Source organism: Camellia sinensis, chromosome 9, assembly GCF_055761805.1.
Source record: "Camellia sinensis isolate YWXY chromosome 9, ASM5576180v1, whole genome shotgun sequence".
Lineage (NCBI taxonomy): Eukaryota > Viridiplantae > Streptophyta > Magnoliopsida > Ericales > Theaceae > Camellia > Camellia sinensis.
Window position 1 is genome coordinate 156,642,153 of NC_138969.1, and position 19,320 is coordinate 156,661,472.

At 33.2% G+C, this 19,320-nt stretch overlaps 1 long non-coding RNA gene across 2 annotated transcripts; it reads right to left on the reverse strand.

The window, feature by feature from the left end:
* Window positions 1-316: 316 nt before the first annotated feature.
* On the reverse strand, window positions 317-4,250 carry LOC114257794 (uncharacterized). 2 transcript variants are annotated; one of them, XR_003627724.2, is made up of 5 exons: window positions 4,082-4,250; window positions 3,494-3,640; window positions 2,678-2,909; window positions 1,669-1,765; window positions 317-582 (listed from the first exon to the last, which is right to left on the reverse strand). It is a non-coding gene; the product is annotated as an uncharacterized LOC114257794 (long non-coding RNA). The 2 variants fall into 2 exon arrangements; XR_003627726.2 differs by lacking the exon at window positions 1,669-1,765 and having other exon boundaries at window positions 322-582.
* Window positions 4,251-19,320: the final 15,070 nt, after the last annotated feature.

Consider the following 19,320-nt stretch of genomic DNA (forward strand, 5'->3'; position numbering starts at 1 on the left):
CTCCAGACCTTCAAAAGTAATATTCTTGATCAAAGTAAACCAAGCATCAACCATTGAAAACTAGTAGTTAAATTAGACCATACGTTTTCATGATAGCATTCAGAAACAGGTGGAACATTGTGGAAACATTTAAATGGTTACCCAGCAAGCATTTTCGGTGGTACGACTTGGGACAACGTCTGCAAACTGCAAATTGCAAATCAGGATCCAACTTATTTTTATGGTTTTCATGATAGCATTCAGAAATAGGTGGAACATTGTGGAAACATTTAAATGGTTACCCGGCAAGCATTTTCTGCGGTACGACTTGGGACAACGTCTGCAAACTGCAAATTGCAAATCAGGATCCAACTTATTTTCACCCAGTTTGCAGACAATGCATTTATGAATGGGACATGTGAAAAATTCCCCAGAAGCTATCTTCTTCCGAAGCTCTTCTGCCTCAGCTGCACTCTTACGGTGGAACAGTTTTGCAACACAATGTGGATGGTAAAAGAGACCACATGTTGCAGAAACACAGGGAAAGACCCACAAGGCATTTAGAAGGTAAAATTTTGGGCAAATCAGATACAGATCCAATCACTGCTCACAATGAGGTCAAGGAAGTCAAGCAACATAACTCATTATAGAAATGTGAATTGGCATGCTAATATATTCACCTCAATTATGGAATTCTAATCAATTATTTGAAAACTAGATGGAATTAATAATCCAGAAATACATATTAAAATCAAATCAGGAAAATAGAAGTGAATAGACTCATAAATAAACTCAAATTTCTAATCTGTGTCTATGGGAAAAGAAAAACAAAAATACAACCCTACAACCAGACTTCTAGAACAAATAGAAAAAAATAAAAATAAAAATTGATCACCATCAAAATCTCTTTACAAAGCAAATAAAATAAGCAAAATAGCATGAAGAATAAGGAACATAAAACCAAAGAGTGATCCAAAATACAAAGGGCAAGACCAAACTATCCCAAGAAGCATCTAGACACCCTAATGGAACTCAAGCTAGCAGATCAAAGGAGCCAAGCATATAGACAGCATTATGAAGACTAAGATATAAGTTTCATGGAAAATAAAAACCATAAAAGAGGAGAATGATGGGAGGGGAGGGAGGGGAGGGAGGGGAGGAGAATTATGCAACACAAAATCATCCAATATGACTTCACACTAAGCATCTCCAGGGATTGATTGACTCATTAATAATTTAAAATAATTATTCTATCTCATTTCAAAATATTTGTTGAAATTTAACCAAGAAGATTATTTTAAATGTTGCTCTAGAAACACTAAGTGGCTAAATTTTGCTCTTGATGGAATACCTTCAATTTTTATAATGATAATAGCTAAACTTAACCAAAAAGAATTCTATGAAGATCCAATGGGGAAAATGTACAGTCAACATTAAAATATTAGTTCAATTTTCCAAAAGAACTCCTACCTCTGCACCAGACAATTTATCAGAAGAACCTAATTCCCCACAAAAGAAATACTGGTGCTGCTTCTTTTGATAGTTCTCACATAAAAAATTTTGTATTGCCTATAAAATACATACATCACATGTACTTCAAAACGTGCCAACAATCTATCAAACAGCATTAACAACCAAAACAATGCAAGCTAAAAGAGAATAAAAAGTAGAAACCAAAGGATAGTGTACATCTACTAGTTCATCAGAAAGGCAGAGAGATTCACATATGGATTCAGAACCAGCTTCAACAGTGGCATGAAACGACCTCATGCACATTCCTTCACAACTGCATGGAATCAAAATAATACAGTTACTTGGATCAAATGATGAATGGATGGGGTGGACAGGATGGGGTAAGTCTTAGTTTCAAATCTCCTAGCACAAAGGAAAAGGAAATCAATAAATATATATTAAACTCCACAAAAGAACTAGCACGTATGCAAGAGAATCATCCAACAACAAAAGATATAGATGAAACTTGTCGATTGAACTAGCTATAAATTCTGTTAAAAGCATCAAAAGAAAAGTTTATCCATTTAGTTTTTTTTTTTTTTTTTTTTTTTTTGATCGATATCTACTTAGTTGAACAACTATACAATAAGCTCAAAAAAATTGGACATTTTAACCTGTCCGTTGGGTATTATACCCCTTTAAAAGATCTCTTATTTCTCTCATTTGAAGGACTCAAAATCAAGCAAAATGGACCACTCTCAACAGTTACAGTTCCTCACTCCTTCAACCATCCCATGGCAGAATTCATCATTTCTAGTTGGAAGTTGAAACTATTGAATGCAGTAAATTTCCACAGACTTTAGTTTCTTTTCTAATTTAACATTTTCAACACAAAAAAAAAATTAAAACATTTGAACATAAGTTTGCAAAAGAAATGCTAACATCAGAATTCGCATGTGAAATTATCCACAGTAGCTCTATTGAGGAAATTAATCTCCAAACATAACTAGTAAGAAAAAGGGAGGGGAGGAAAAAAGTAAAAATCCAAACAAATTCTTAGCATAAAGTATAAATTTGTGTATTTGATGAGTCTAATAAAAGTAACTAGAATTGAAGAGTTAGGGAAAATCAAAGGTTCTACAAAGACCAAAATAATAAATAGAGCACCAAATCTGGACTTCTAACCTTGTATGTCATCCATAATCACCAAGAAGAAGAAAGCAAAGTGCAAATTCATATCGCTTACCTTTCACATGTCTTGGTCCATTATGCTTCGTGTGGGGTAGCAGCTTGTTAACATTGTAATGCCAGTGATGATAGTCAAGAGCATGAAGGGCACCCCACACACAGCCTGGTTGATTATCCCCAATTTGCTCATCAATATCTTTGGTCCACTAGTGTTTTCCCATTTACAACACTACAAGCAAAATCCTTGAAAACCCACTTACTAAAGGAATTCAGTGACTATCTTCTTCAATCTGATAGACATAATTAAGAAAACTCCATGTAAATAAATATGTTGATTGCCTAGCATATGAAATTTAGAAAATAAATTCCAAATTACTAGCAGCTCAAATCACATAAAGCTTGTCAAAAATCTTAAACAGAACAAAAATCAAACACCATGTGAGCAAGGCTTTGACACAAGCTTTTCACGTACCTTGTACAAAATCCAAGCAGCAACATCACTTATTACAAAATATCCATGTCTAAAAATGGTAAATGTTTATTTAATTTTTCATTTTTCAATTATTTTATCGTTGTTAGAAATTGCCTGTAAATTTCTACAATTACAAAAAATTCTGATAATCAAGCATGAAAAACAGACATAAAGAGTTCAAACACACTCTAAAAGTTGATGATCACCTAGAAAAGATCCAATTAGCATGTTCAATAACTCTTAATCAAACTAAGGAGTCTAAAAGAGAAAACAAGAACTATGCAAACTATACAAAAAAAAGAAATGTACAATTGATGGTACCATGAATAAAGTTGAACGAAAAATGTTTAAAACATTTCTTAAAAAACAAAAACAAATACAAAAACAGAGACTTAGTCATACCCTTGAGAGGCGAGAAGAACAAGAACAAGAATATCCAAGGTCATATCTTCCATTTTCATATATAAGAGGAAGAAGCAAACTCCAAAATTTCTCAGTCGCACTTTACCAGTCAATTACGCACAAAAACCAACACTCACAGAACCTGTACTATACAAAACCACAACCATTCAGAAAGATGAAGTCAATGTTGATTAATGTGATGGACCAACAATCATTTTTGTGAACTTTCATAAGAAAAAACTTACAGATCACCATAAGAAAAAACTTACAGATCATTAGAAAAAACACACAGAACCTATACTGTACAAAACCACAACCATTCAGAAAGATGAAGTCAATGTTGATTAGTGTGATAGACCAACAAACATCACCACGAACGAGTCAGAAATAGAGTCGATTTGAGGATGTTAATATGCTTTGAGATCATAGATCAATCGATCAATCGATAATCGATCTGTGTTCTCTCTAAAATAAATTAGTGTATATATATCAAACAGATCTGAGATTATAGATACAAATCTGAGATCATAGATACAGATTTGAGTTTCGTACATAAACAAAATCGAAAAATCGAAAAATGAGACTCACAAAATTAATCTTCAAATCGGACTGATCGAGAGCTTTGAGCCAAGATGGAGAGAGCCGGATAGAGGTTACGATCGTGAATCGGAGCCTACGATGCTCAATCTAGTGAACTTTCACCATACGAAAGAGTAGTGATGAAGAAAACCCTAGATCTATCTCCGGACTGAGAGAAACACGTGGGCTAAAAAAGGAGAAATTTGTGAATACACCTAGCACGCGTGTTTTTTAAATGAGTTGCTTACAGAATATTTTGAAAATCGTTTTGAGACAACGTTTTTTTAAAAAAACGCCATAACAAAAACGTTGTTATAGGCCAGTTTTGTTGTAGTGGTAAGATTTAAAAAAATAAAAAAATAATGGTAAATTACATATACACCGCTTGAGATTTGTTTAATATACGAATTGCCCCTTGTGGTTTGGAAAATTACAAATACCTCCCTGTCAGAATTTTTTAGTTAACAGAATTAATTAAAAAAATGAAATTTATAACTGTTCACCTATACAATAATAAAATTATCTGAATTATTAAATGAAATAAAATTTAACATTATTAAAAACTGTTAATTAACTTGATGATTTATGAATAAAAGGACTTATTTGTTATGAAATTAAAAACATTAGGGGACATAATGTAATTTTTAGAACCACAATGAGTAATTTGTAATTTAAGTAAATCTCAAATAGTGTGTTTGTAATTTACCCAAAAAATAATAATAATAATTCATAAGACAGTATAAGACAAACTATGCTTTAAAATAGAGAGTGTTGGGCAATCTAAAATCAAGAAACAACATATTAGCAAAATAAATATAGTTGAGATGAGAATACAAAGATGGATGTGTGACAAAAGTGGGAGAGACAGGGTTAGGAATAAATAAAATCGTGAAATGATAGAGGTAGCACCTATTGAAGACTATTAGAGTAAAATATGGTTGATTGAAAGAAGATTGTTAGAGCAAAATCTGGTTGATTGATTGAAGATCCTTAATCATAGCATAAGAATATTGTATACTGATTCTTTCCTAGTTTAGCTTCTCTGTATCACTATATAATCAGTTATGTGTCCTTGTAAAACATTCTTTCAGAAATATAGCAATATTTTGCCATTCCTTCTTCTTGTAAACTTTACATGGTACCACAGCAAGGTTTTCAAACCCTTTTTTTTTTTCTTCAGTCGCCCTTCATTTTCTCTTCCAGCCAACCATGGGAGATACTACCGATATTACTGGTTCTAATCTCAAAGAAGGCCTTGTCCTGCCACGCTGTTATTATTTCCATCACTCAGATAATTCAACCACCAAGCTTTGCTCATAATTGCTAGATGGCAAAAATTGGGCAACATGGAGCAGGACCATTGAAATTTTTCTTTCTGTTAAGAACAAACTAGGTTTTATTACCGGGAGGTTCAAAAAGCCTTCCAGGTCTACCAATCCAGATGAGTTCGACCTATGGGAAAGAGCCAACCATATGTTGATTTCATGGCTTTCTCACTCGGTATCACCCAATCTTGCTCTGAGTGTCCTCTTTGCTTCCACAGCCCAACATGTTTGGGACGACTTTCGAGCCCATTTTGCTCAAGGTAATCTACCTCGAATATTTCAAATCAAGCATTCCATTGCTTTACATGTTCAGGGAACTATGTCAGTTGCAAACTATTACACAAAGTTACGTGGTTTTTGGGTTGAGTTAGATTCTTATCGTCTTTCGTCCACGTGCGATTGTTGTCAATGTGGTGAAGGAAATAAGAGGCATGCACATCATAATGAGGATCGGCTCATGCAGTTTCTCATGGGCTTCAACGTTTCTTACAATTCCATTCAAGGTCAAATACTACTTCTACAGCCGGTACCTGATATGCAAGAAGCCTAGAACATGGTAACCCAGGATGAGAAACAGCGAGAAATTGGGAGCAATTTGCTCACCAAAACTTTTTCAGCTGCTACTATGCGGTTTTCTAAAGGCTCCAATTTCAATCACAAGTCCTCCAGTAACTCATCTTTTCCTCCCAATTCCAATACTGAAGGATTGTTTTGCAGATATTGCGAAAATAATACACACAGAATTGAAACCTGTTATAAATTACATGGGTTCCCAGCTAGACACCCACGTCATGATCCCAATTTTAAAGCAAAAAGCCTCCAGCAGGGACACAAAAATCAGCCATCCTCCTGCTGCATATGCTACCTCTGCCAACAGCTGATCACTGCCATGGTAAATACACGACACTTGTCCAAGGGTAATAATGATGTTATCGCAAATGTTGCGGGTCTGCGCAATCATCCCTCTATTAATTCCATTTTCTCGAATTAGTGGATTTTAGATAGTGGTGCCACGGACCATATTGCTTCTGATTCTTCTTTATTCATCCATTCTCATCCAAGTAAGACACCTTTAGTTACTTTACCCACTGGTTCTACCGTACCCATCAACTCTACTGCACACTTTTATTCAACAAAGACATTGTTTTAAAGGATGTTCTTCATGTGCCTTCTTTTTGCCTAAATCTTTTATCTGTCAGTAAGAATTACCAAATCCCTCAATTGTTGTGTACTCCTGTTCTCAGATTTCTGTGTTTTGCAGGACATGGCTACGGGGAAGATGATTGGCTGGGGTTAGCAAAGTGGTGGTCTAACCGCTTTCCATGCTTCCACTCTCGATGCTACCTGGCACCATCGTCTTGGCCACCCGTCTCCTGTTTGTCTACGTCTCCTTTCTAAGTCCATTTCTTCTAATCATGCCCCTTTTGACATTTTTTTAAGGAAAAGGAGTGGCTGCTCTAATTAGAGCTACTACTGACGATGTGGCAGTGGGTCAATATGTCTTGTGTCTGTTTGTTTGTTTGTTTGTTTTTTTTTTTTTTTTTTTTTTTTTTTTTTTTTACACTTTTTCATCTCATTAGTGGTGGGTTTAGAGCCACCAAATTAGTGGTCTCTATCATGATTGTTTTTTTAATATTTGTCCATTGGCTGAATAGACAAGATTACCTTTTTAGTTTAGTGCAATTTCCTCTACTTTACCTTTTCAATTAATACATTCACTACAAGAAAAAGCATTTTTGCCGACCACTTTTAGCTACCAAAACTAATTTAGTCGCCAAAAGTCACGGAATTGGCTACCAAAAATAATATTAGTCGGCAAAAGTCAACTTTTTAGCTACTAATTTTTTTTAGTAGGGGAATGTTGATTATTGGCTACTAAAAAAAATTTAGTAGCTAAAGATATTACAATTGGCGACTAAAACAATTTTTAGTAGCTAAACATATGACAATTGGCGACTAAATAAAAATTTAGTAGCCGTAGAGATACCTTTAGCTACTAAATTGTTTGGTAGCCAAATGAAAATAAAAAAATTAATTTTTAATCTTTCCCGACCAAACTTTTGGTCGGCAAATGTCAAGTTTTGGCGACAAAATTCCTTTTAGTCGCCAAAGACCTACCTTTAGCTACTAAATTATTTGGTAGCCGAATGAAAATAAAAAAATTAATTTTTAATCTTTTGCCGACCAAAAGTTTGGTCGGCAAATGTTAACTTTCGGCGACAAAATTCCTTTTAGTCGCCAAAGACCTACCTTTAGCTACTAAATTATTTGGTAGCCGAATGAAAATAAAAAAATTAATTTTTAATCTTTTGCCGACCAAAAGTTTGGTCGGCAAATGTTAACTTTCGGCGACAAAATTCCTTTTAGTCGCCAAAGACCTACCTTTAGCTACTACATTTTTTGGTAGCCGAATAAAAATAAAAAAATTAAAAAAATTGTTATTTTATTTTATTAATAACAATACCATTAGTCTCCACTTGAAAATTTGACTAAACAAAATAGTTATTTTTATTTTTATTTTTATTTTTAGGTTGTACACCCACCATCCAAAATTATTAATATCTTATTTTATTTTTTATTATCTCAAAATATTAATTTTAAAAAAATAATAATTATTAAAATAATATGAATTTCTTATTTTGTCCTTTTTTTAAATCCATTAATAATACAAAAAGTACAATTATGACAATTGATATTTCTACAAAAATATACTATCAAAAGGTAATTTTGAAAAATTAATATTTTTAAAATGTAATAATTGTATTATAAAAAGAAATTAAATTCTAAAAATAGACTATTATTTTTAGATGGAAGAAGTTGTCGGCTTTCATTTGATGGGTTGAACACATCTTTTAATAATTGGGCCCTCACGCGAAAGGTATGCTAAAACGGGCAACTTGTTATTGGCTGTTTGTCGATAGCTTTACATTGCAAAAATTTAAAGGCATAGTTACAGGTCAGTCTGATGAATTTAATTTTTAATAATAAATTTATTATTTTTAAAAAGTACAATTAAACTATTTATACTTTTTACATCATCATATTTCAATAACACTAATAAATTAAGAATAAATCAAAATTCACAAATAAAAGACAAAATATCCCAATTATTTATCATTTTAATAAATTTTTCAATATTATTACCAGTACTAATGAAATAATCATTTTACAGACACAAAACATATATTTAAAAAGTTTTAAAAAAATTTCATTATCAAAACGAGGGCTAAGTGTGTAAAAAAAATTCACTCATGACTTATGAGTAAATAAATCTGATTTGTAAGACTTATTTTTAAATTTATACTTTCTAAATATTTCCAAATTTTGTAATTTTTTTTTTCACAAACTGAGTCATAAAACTCTAATAAAGTAAAAAGTATAAACAATAAATAAAATTAAAAAATATTAATTTAACAAGCCTGATCTATTTTTCATTGACTCGAAAAAAATTAGCAGCAAATATTCGCTCTATGTCTCTCTCTTTTTGTCTATCTCTCGCTCATCTTTTGTTTCTCTCTCTTTTTCTATCTCTTCATCTCTCTCTCTCTCTTTCTCTCTCTATCTTTTTTTCTGTCTATCTCTCTCTCCCTGTCTCTCTCTCACTCATCACTCTTCTCTATCTCTCTCTGTCTACTTGTCTATTTGTCTATTTCTCTCTTACTATGTTCGTCTTGCTCACTCTCTTACTCCCATCTTCTCTATTTATCGAGCTCCTTCTCGATTTATCGATCGACTATAAGAAAATACACTTTTAGCAACCACTTTGTCTATCTCTCTCTCTCGCTCATCACTCTATCTCTGTCTCTCTGTCTCTCTCTTTTTTATCTGTCTCTCACAAAATTAAAATATTTTTAAAATATTTAAATATTTAAAATATTTAAAAATTTGATTTGAATTAAGTTTTGAATTATCTGTCTTCTTTATTTATTGAGCTCCCTTTCGATTTATCGATCCACTACAAAAAATGCACTTTTAGCGACCACTTTGTCTCTTTCTCGCTCATCACTCTGTCTCTTTCTCTATCTCTCTATCTCTTTTCTCTATTCGTCTCTCACTCATCTCTCTCTCTCACCACCCATCTTCTCTACCATATTTACCACTACTGCAAATGCCATTCAACTACCACCACTCATATTTTTCTCTCTTTCACTCATCACTCTTCTTTCTCTGTCTGTTTGTCTATCTGTCTGTGTGTCTTTCGTTCATCTTTCTTCTCTTTATCTCTCTCATTTGTCTTCTCTCTATGTCTCTATTTTTCTGTTCTCTCTCTCGTTCATCTCTTTTCGTTCTCTTTCTATATATCTCTCTCATCGCTTGTTTCTCTATATTTTTCTATATGTTTCTCTCTATCTCATTCTCTCTCTATCTCTCTGTCTGTCTCTCTCTCTATATCTCTTTCTCTCTTTATCTCTCTCTCACTTATCACTCTTCTCTCTTTCTTTCTCTCTCTGTGTCTGTTTGTTTGTCTCTCACTCTTCTCTCTCTCTCTTTCTTTCTATGTGTCTATCTGTCTGTTTATCTCTCTCTCCCATTGTGTTCACATTGCTCACTCTCTCCCTCATCTCTGTGTCTCTCACTCATCTATCTCTTCTTTCATCTCTTTTCTCTCTCTGTCTCTTTCGCTCATCTCTCTTCTCTTTATCTCTCTCGCTCATCGCTCTTCTCTCTATCTTTGTGTCTCTCTGTCTATCACTCTCTCCCTCATCTCTATGTCTCTCTGTCTATCACTCTCTCTCACCACCCATCTCTTCTATCACCTTCACCACTACTGCAAACACCATTCCACCTCCACTATTACTTCTACTGTCGCTAATTAATTTTTTCAACTTTTTTAAATATTTAAAGCAAATTTGTTTATTTTTTAGATTCACTTAATTTAGATATATTTAAAAAAGAAAATATTTGTGATTTTTTTAAAATACAAAATAAGTACTCACTTAATTTAGATATATATATATTTTTTAAAATTTGAGGGATTTATAAAAGTAATTGGCGATTTAATACTAATTGAACTAAAGGCATAAGCTGGGGCTGTGCGTATATATTTTTTAGTTATGCGTTAATGATTTTGACTGCTAAGATATGCTTGAGAAAATGATTTTGACTGCTAGTTACAACTGAATAATAAATTAATTAAATCCACTTGACACATGATTTCTTTATCTGTCTTTATCTATGAGAAAATATACATATTGCATGTTTTAAAATTCTAAAAAATTGATTAGTGCCCAGTTAGTCATGCAGGAGTCCCAAAAAAAAAAAAAAAAACACGGGTTGAGTTGGCTCATAATTTTTTTTTAAAAAAATTTTCCTTCTTTTTTTTTTAATTTTCTTTCTTTCTTTTCTTTCTTATTATATATATATATATAAAATATAAGAATATAAGAAAATATAAGAATATAAAATTTTAAAATATATTATTATATTTTTCAGTACATAAAATATTAGGACAAATATTTAAGATAATTTAAATTTTGCCTTTTTTAATTTATAATTTTATTACTTATATTTTTATTTAAAAATAATTTTAATATATTTGTTACTTTTATTTTAATTTTTTAGATTGTTGTTATTTTACTTTTACCGACTACATATTAGTCGGCCATTGTAATTACAAAATTTAAAAATTTTGCTTCATATCGGAGGGAAATTTCAGAGGGAACTTTATTACTTCTTTATTTTCGCTCTCTTTCTCACTCTCTCACGCCTCTGCCCTCCTCCAGCTCTCTCTCTCTCGCCTTTGTCTCCATCGTCGTCGGGTACGGGAGCATCACTGCCATCGCACACGAGCACCACCGTCACTGCGTATGCGATTCCACTTTGATCGACTCTGCCCTTCCCCTTTGATCTCTCTGAAATTATCTGTAGATCGACCAAGGATCTCTGGGCCACCATTATCACAGGTAAGAAAACTTCCATTTCTCTCTCTATTTTTCTGAAATCTGGTTCTTCTCTGATCTGATGAGTGAATTAGTTTTGAATTTAGTTCTGAAATGGTTTGATCTTTATTTGCTGATTTTGGATTGTTTTTTCTCTCATCTGTATAGTTTCTCTGTGTATAGCAAAGATGAATCATGCTATATACTTTTTGTGTCTGCAAGGTGTTCGACAAAATGTCACAATGGCAACTGAAATTTGCATTTTGTTTAGGTGAGTCTTTTGACTGAAAATGGAAACACCAAGGATGATTTGAGGCTCGCCACTGATGATGCTCTGTTCACCCAGGTATATGGCAAGCACTCATCCAGAAGTCACTTTGTTTTTACCTTGCGAATATCTGGAGTAAATGTGGTACACTTCTGAATTTTGTTTGTTTCCATAGAAAATCTCATCTCCCTCTAATATGTATGTATCTGTAGACTGTATGTACATGTGTTGTTCATGTTTGGAATTTGTTTTGAATTCAGATGTTTCGGATTAAGGACCCAAAAGTCAGTCTTGATTTCTATTCTCGCGTATTGGGCATGTCGTAAGTCCTTTTTTCTTTTTCTTTTTCCTTTTTTTTTTACTTTGAGATTTCTTTTTCCCTCTGTGTTTTGATGCTGATACGTGTGTCTAATACTTAGGTCTGGTGCTTCAATTTTGTTCATAAGTTGTTCTTTTACTGTAATTTTGTTCATATCTGGTAGACCAAGTATTATTTTTTGCTTAAATGTGATCGTGCAATAGTCAACTCCCAATGGGGATATCTAATGCAATATTCATAATGGGTGTCAAAACAGCTTTATGTCCATGTTTTGGTGGAAAATTGTAACCTTGGCGATCCACTAATGACTGTGAATTAGTAACAAATTAACAAATATGTTTATTTCGTGAGGTCCCAAAATGGCCATAAAAGGCATCGTGAATCCAATTAGTTTAGTGGTTAACTAGGCCACTCAACAATTCAGAGTAAGATCCAAGTCTGATGATCTGAATAGTACTGGTCATTATCCAATGATGAAATCATGATACTGTAGGAAAAGCAACTGATTCAAATATGTGAATTAGTTTTGTTTCAAATTGATTTCACATACATTTGGTTGTATATTGTTTTCACACCATCTGTACATTGAGAATACACTGAAGCACCCAGAATTTTCTGCCATCCACCTTAAATCGTCATCCTTATCATCTTTAAGAGCATAGGCATTGGTTATCAGATTAACAAGTCTAGCAACCTCTTCTTTTTCCCAATCTCTCAGCTCTCTTGTAAACCCCCTCATCCCACTCTAACAGACCCTTTTGAGTTCAAGGACTTCCTTAACAGATCTCTACCTATCAAGTCAAATTCTAAAAAGTCTAGGGAACACTTCCTTTAAACAACTAGCCCTAATCCACCTATCCTCCCAGAACAGAGTCCTAGCCCCATTCCCAATCAATATGTGAGTATAGCTAACATAGAAATTATGAAGATCAGGTTTAGAAACTACCACTGCTAGTATATCCTTCTAGATTGTAGATTGAACATAGTATACTATTTATTTATTTATTTATTTTTATTTTTATTTTTTTAAGAAAATTGTTGTCCATTATTTTATTATGATAAGATAAAAGCCATTCCATTCATTTCTTCTAGCATGTCCAAAACTTCTCTACTTTGAAAGGTTCATGAAACACTTGAATGATTTTAATTTGAGAAAAAAAAAAATACTTGAATATAGAATGATTAACATGTTCTATTCTAATTATGATATTCATATTTTAACCAATATAGTCATTGAAGTGAATGCATTGTTGTTGATGCTACACACATTTATGAATAGCAATGAGGAATCATTATATATATTTTTTATTATTATTTTTTGTGAGAAAATTGTTGTCCATTATTTTAATGCTTGTATACTTGTAATGTTTTCTTGGCCTAATAATGTGATTAGAGAAAATACAACATTGAATTTTGCCCCTTTTTTTTGTTGAATCCAAATACACAACTAAAGAAGAACTTTGAAACATCCCACCCTTTTTACTAGTTTAGCAACCATCATGCAAACCCAAATTCATATCTTCAGAATGTGTTAGGCATATGTAACCCATAGAATCACTGTTGTTTATGGTCTTAGGAGTCTTGACAAGTACCCATTTTCGCACCATACTTCACAAAACATGTAGAAAAATGAATAGCAAAACATATAATTTTCGCTTTAAAGTTGTAAAAGAACTTACAGTTTGTCTTAGTGTTCTTATCTAGTGAATATTTATTTTCATATTAGTTGTAAAACAAGTTGCTTCCTTTTTTTTCTTTTTTTTTGTTCTATGTTTTGTGTTTCTTAGGATACGCATCTTATGGATCATCATTGCCTTTTTCTTGCACGAATTTGATTTGAAACTAAATATGGTATAAAATAGCAAGTCTAGAAGTTATCAAAGCAGGTTTAGGTAGTGCCTTTTTATGTTACTATATATAACTCTATACAATGTATTTAACTTTTTATTTTATTTTATGGTACTTTAGTTTATTTAATTATCAATCAATGGATAAGAGTTGGATGAAAAAGAGTAGATTGTCAAGAGATGATGTGCAAGGGGTTAAAGAATTTTGGAGTTTGCTTCTCACAATGTATCTAATGATGGCCAATTTCCATGTCCATGTATGAGATGTGTGAATTCATACATGACCCTAGAAGCTGTACATGATCACATGGTATCCTATGGAATTAGTCCGAGTTATAATTGTTGGTATCATCACGGGGAAACTATCCAAATGATGTATTTATCATATATTATCATTTTCTAAATTTATGCAAACTCATGTGAATTTTATTGTATAAATAAGGCGACAAATGGATCTAGTGGCATTTCGGACCAAGCTTCTCCACAAACACATTAGAGATCCTCTTTTAGGAGTCATGAAATGCAACCTTTTAATCGGGGTATTAACTAGAAATTTACAGCTCAAATTGGTGAATCTTTTGACTACACTGCGATGTGTACTGTTTTCAAAATAATAAAGACGAAATAACTAACAAATATAGGACAATTGAAGATGTTATGTTAAGACATTTTATGGGAAGAACTTGGTGTAAGATGTTATGGGAAGAAATTTTAACACTAGTCTCAAATTTCAGTAGCGTAATAATTGAGCCACATCTACTATGTAATCACCACTTAAGGCAAAACAAAAGCAATACTAATGTACTAAAAAATGAAGAGAAGGTTGGAGGAGATGAACAAGTTCACATCTTCATTTCATTATTATGTTTGGTATGCAATTAGGTGCTAAGCTTTCCTCTGTTCTTTCTTTACACTACCATTGAGAATATGCTCATTTTTCTTTCAATTCCTAGATGATGAAGAACAAGAAACCAGCTAAGCTCCCAATGAGGCTACCAGGCATTGTTTTTTTCTTTTTCTTTTTTCTCTATGCAAAAACCTATGTTAGTTAAACCTATGTTATGTAACAACTGTATTAATTTGTTTTCTATCCAAACTCGGATCGGATAGATGTTAGTTGTTGCTGTAAAGTGAGAAAATTAGAAAGATTAATAACAGAGGATGAAATGATTGATAACCATAGAGATGTGGACAGCAAAGTAGGTTTATTTTCTGTAAGGTTGTCATAGGTGTTTTCTATTAATTAGATGGTTTTATATATATTCTATCAACATAATTGTTGAATTAATCATTGAGAAATGAGTTATAATTGATAATGTAAATAGAGTCTTAATGCTCAATATTTGGTACATCATACATATGTTTTTAAAAAATAAAATGAGATTAAGAAAAAATGTTCAGTGAGTGGAGGGAGGAGGTACGCAGGGGATAGGGAATGAAAAATTGTTTTGAAAATAATATTTTTTCTTTAGATTTTGAAATTGAAAATTGTTGTCTTTTTTTTGGAAACTAAAACAGTTCTCAGATGTGTTTTTTCATTTATAGTTTTAAAAATTCTTAAAAAAAAAAACTGGGCCCTAGAAGATTTGAGTCCTAATATTGTTCCAGAGACATATTTTAGATCTTGTGATGGATGTAAACCTCCTTCCGAACAAATTGTCCTACAATTGGCATTTGATTAAGTGCAACTTTGGATCTTGTGACCATTCTGGTTGAATAAGTTGGTATGATTCCTTTTATTTATTTTTTTGTTAGTGCACATCATCCAATAGTGATTTCCCTATAAGCCATGCTAGTCAACTTTCAAATCCGTTCCTTAGTTTGCCGCTTGAATTTGGAAAATGTGAATCATGTGGTGCTGCGGAACCCGGGACATGCGAAGGTATTTTTCATGTTTTAATCCTTTTTATTTTCTGATTACACTGAGAAGTTTGAATGGTCATGACCGCTGGACACATTGAAGTATTGCTAAAGTTTTGTTCATTTTTTTACCTTTCAAGTCACTTTGGGTATATAGAATTACCAATTCCAGTATATCATCCTTCCCATGCGAGCGAACTAAAGCGGTTGTTGAGCCTGGTTTGCTTTAAGTGCTTGAAGTTGAGAAGTGGGAAGGTAATGGATATGTTTATAGAAGGCTTCACGTAAAATCTATTTGTCATAAGTAATTAAATCCTTTTGCTTTCTTGATTGAGAGGGTAGCAGATTATTGTGTTGTGTTATGGAAAGTGTAAGTTTCTGCCACTGCATCCTCAGAAGTCATGCTCTGCCACTAATATTAACTTCAATACTGTTTACTCCTCTTAGGACTGCCAACATTGCTTTATACTTGTCTTTATAAGTTTCTATTACTTTTTTGGGGTTTATTAGTTTGCATGCTTCTATTACACTTCGTGCCATATCCATTGGAGCTTGTTGCACAGAATCCTGCTTTCTTTGTGTCTTTTCATTGCTCCTTGATATTTGATTTCCTCTCTTATGTGGTGAAACATAATGTCACTAAGATATATGCCTATGCTAGTTGCTCATACTATTGTTTTGTGCTTGGACCAGTTTATGCAGATGGAAGTATTTGTCTGGATATTCTACAAAATCAGTGGAGTCCAATATATGATATAGCTGCTATACTGACATCTATCCAGGTATGATGGAGTGTATATATGGTTCAAAAATATCTATTGCTAGGAATGGTCAGATGATATTGCTCGTAGTAAAAAATCACCCTTTGATTTTGATTTAAAGATACTAGTTTCGAATGATTAGTGAAATGGTAAACTGAAGCTGTTACAGTTAATTTGCTTGAAAAAGAGTTATTCAGAAGAACTTTTTCTGTCAATTTTTTGGTGGAGTATGACAGACTCGTGTTTGTTGATTTTGAGAAAAAAGGGCGTCAAGCCTGAAACCAATTTAGAGTATGCTAGCACAAAACATATCTCCTTTGGCTCTTGTGCTATTTATTTTTTTCTTTATGGTTTCCACTTTCCTCTATGTAGGTAATATAAAATATGAGAAATCTAGAATGAAATACAAAAATATTTGAGAGCAGCAAAATAAAGTTGATTGGTTTGTGCATACCTATCTATCCACTTTATTTAACAGAACTTTTACTTTTCTTTTTTAAACAAATTTTCATAAGGTAGCAGAATTGAACCCATGTTGGCCACTCCATGCATACTATCCATTGGATTTAGTGTGGCAAAATAGCGGCCAACCTTTCATTAATTGTTAACAGGCTCATAGATATAACATAACAACTTGGGGCACGTGTTTATGCGTGGTGTGTATTAAATTCATACTGTGCAATCATTTTACTAATAAATAAATGAGCAAAACTGGCAAATGCATGTAATAAACTCAGCAGTTTGTCAATTGTTCAAGCATGACTCTACCATACCAAATAGATATAACTTCTAGGAATGTTTTGATTCCACAAAGCTACTGGTCACTAGTTCAGGTATGATGTTTTTTGATTTTTCCCATTTTTCTCATTGCAGTCATTGCTCTGTGATCCAAACCCAAACCCAAACCCAAGCCCAAATGCAGGTTTCCCCTTTTTCTCATTTCAGTGAATGCTCTGTGATCCAAATGCAAACTCACCTGCAAATTCAGAAGCAGCATTGTTGTTTTGTGAGAACAAGCGTGAATACAACCGGAGGGTGCGTGAAATTGTTGAGCAGAGCTGGACAGAATCAAGCTGCTTCAAATCACTAATCTTCCTCGTTGTAGGTGGCTGGTCTGATTTTCTCTGGTGTTTGTGTATCATTGATGTATTAATTACAAATGTAATAGAAAGTATTATGTTTACAGGTTGTAATTTAAATTATTGACGTTAGTTATTCATGTATTATGTATGTGATTTAAATCATGGTTATTCATGTATTATGTTGAATGCTTTAATGGTTGATAATATATTTTAGTGTTGATGGATTATATTGTTTATACAGGGTACATGTAATATAAATGAATACAGGTTTACAATTTTTTTTTTTTTTTTTTAAAAAAAACAGAAAATTATTTGGCCACCAAATGTTTTGGTAGCCAAATAGGTAATCAAAAGTTTTGGCTACTAATAATTTAGTAGCAAAAACATAACTCAAAACGTTTTTGCCACCAAATAATTAGTAGCTAAAAAATTTGAGAATGAGAGAAATAAACTATTGGCTACTAAATTTTTTAGTCACGGAAAAAATGGTATCATTTGGCGACTAAAACTTTTGGTGGCAAAAAGTAAAGAAATGAATCTTAATAGGTTTTTGGCTACGAACAGTTTTAGTCGGCAAAAGTCACCACGCCTAAGGTAGAACTTTTAGTGACTAAATGGTTAGTAGCCAAAAGTTTAATAAAATGAAAAATAATATTTTTTGCGACTAAATTCTTTAGTCCCTAAATGTAGTAATGTTGTCACTAAAACTTGTTCCCGACAAAAATTTTAGTCGCTGAAAATTTATTTTATTTTATTTCAACACTTTTGGCGACTAAATATTTAGTCGCCAAAACATACCCTTTCCCGACTACTCAGAGTTTGGTAGCCGAATGTTCACTTTTGGCGACTAATATTTTAGTCGCCAAAAGATAACCTTTGCCGACTAACCAGAGTTTAGTAGCCAAAACGTTCACTTTCAGCGACCAAAAATAGTTTAGTCGCCAATACTATCGCCGACAGCGTATAGGCGACTAGTTTGGCGACAAAATATTTTAGTCGCTAATTGTTTTGGCGACCAAAAATGGGGCTTTTGGCGACCAATATTTTGGTCGCCAAAAGTGGCATTTCCTGTAGTGAATTTAGCATACATATTAAATCGAAGTGACAATGATAGTGAATTTATTTCTTTACGTTCATTTTTTATCACTAAAGGAATCGAATTTCAGCATTCTTGCGTTTTCACACCCAAACAAAATGGAGTTGTCGAACGCAAGCGTTACTATATTTTGCAAGTAGCTCATGTACCTATTCGCTTTTGGGGTGAGTGTGTCTCAATGGCTATTTATTTAATAAATCATATGCCTACACCATTCCTTTCTCACGTTACTCCTTTTGAGCGCTTATATCATTTTCCACCATCTTATGATAATCTTCGTGTTTTTAGTTGTTTATGTTATGCTACCATTGTCAAACATGATACTAAATTCGATCCTCGAGCTCTTTATTGTGCTTGTTTGGGTTATCCTACAAGACAAAATGGTTACAAATTATTTGATTTAGATTTTCACAAAACTTTTGTTAGCAGGGATGTCCATTTTCGTGAACATATCTTCCCCTATAGACAATCTTCTTCTTCTCCACCGATTGTACCTACCCTCGACCTTTGCTACACCCCATCTTTACCAACACCTGCCAACCCACTTGCCCCAAATATCCCACATCCGCCCAACCACGCTCACCCTCCTACTTCTCCCAGCTCCCTTGCTCCAACTGCCCCACCTGTCACACCTTTACCCGCTCCCCCTTCTCCACCAACTATTGTTACTCGTCACTCTACCCGACCTCATACACAACCTGTGTGGCATGCTGACTACCACATGAACTTTGTCCACACCCCTCTACTCCACTCATCCTCTCCGTCGTCAGCTCCGCCCCGAGGTACAAGGCACCCTCTCTCTAATTTTTTT